Raw genomic sequence first — 1293 nt, 5'->3', positions numbered from 1 at the left:
GCAATTGGCAGAAGCCTTATGGTTGTCTCTTTATTGCATAAGATGCAAGTGCCAAATAATTGCTTTACTTTATCGCTATGCGATAGCAATAGTTGCAAGAGCAATAGTTGGCGAGACGACCATGTTACGACACATTTATATAGATCAAGATGATGGAGATCATGGTGTCATGTCGGTGACGATGGAGATCATGACGATGCTTTGGAGATAGAGATCAAAGGCACAAGATGATGATGACCATATCATGTCACATATTTTGATTGCATGTGATGTTTATCTTTTATACGTCTTACTTTGCTTAGTTATGACGGTAGCATTATAAGATGATCTCTCACTAAATTTCAAGATAAAAGTGTTCTCCCTGAGTATGCACCGTTGCCAAAGTTCATCGTGCCCAGACACCACGTGATGATCGGGTGTGATAAGCTCTACGTCCATCTACAATGGGTGCAAGCCAGTTTTGCACACGCAGAAATACTCGGGTTAAACTTGACGAGCCTAGCATATGCAGATATGGCCTCGGAACACTAAGACCGAAAGGTCGAGCGTGAATCATATAGTAGATATGATCAACATAGTGATGTTCACCATTGAAAACTACTCCATTTCACGTGATGGTCGGTTATGGTTTAGTTGATTTGGATCACGTGATCACTTAGATGATTAGAGGGATGTCTATCTAAGTGGGAGTTCTTAAGTAATATGATTAATTGAACCTTAATTTATCATGAACTTAGTCCTGGTAGTATTAGCATATCTATGCTATAGATCAATAGCTCGCGTTTAGCTCCCCTGTTTTATTTTTGATATGTTCCTAGAGAAAACTAAGTTGAAAGATGTTAGTAGCAATGATGCGGATTGGATCCGTGATCTGAGGTTTATCCTCATTGCTACACAGAAGAATTATGTCCTTGATGCACCGCTAGGTGACAAACCTATTACAGGAGCAGATGCAGATGTTATGAACGTTTGGCTAGCTCAATATGATGACTACTTGATAGTTCAGTGCACCATTCTTAAACGGCTTAGAATCGGGACTTCAAAGACATTTTGAATGTCATGGACCATATGAGATGTTCCAGGAGTTGAAGTTAATATTTCAAGAAAATACCCGAGTTGAGAGATATGAAGTCTCCAACAAGTTCTATAGCTAAAAGATGGAGGAGAATAGCTCAAGCAGTGAGCATGTGCTCAGATTGTCTGGGTACTACAATCGCTTGAATCAAGTGGGAGTTAATCTTCCAGATAAAATAGTGATTGACAGAATTCTCTAGTCACAATCACCAAGTTAGT

This window comes from Triticum aestivum, chromosome 2A (assembly GCF_018294505.1).
Source record: "Triticum aestivum cultivar Chinese Spring chromosome 2A, IWGSC CS RefSeq v2.1, whole genome shotgun sequence".
Taxonomy (NCBI): Eukaryota; Viridiplantae; Streptophyta; class Magnoliopsida; order Poales; family Poaceae; genus Triticum; species Triticum aestivum.
This window is presented reverse-complemented; position numbering follows the sequence as displayed.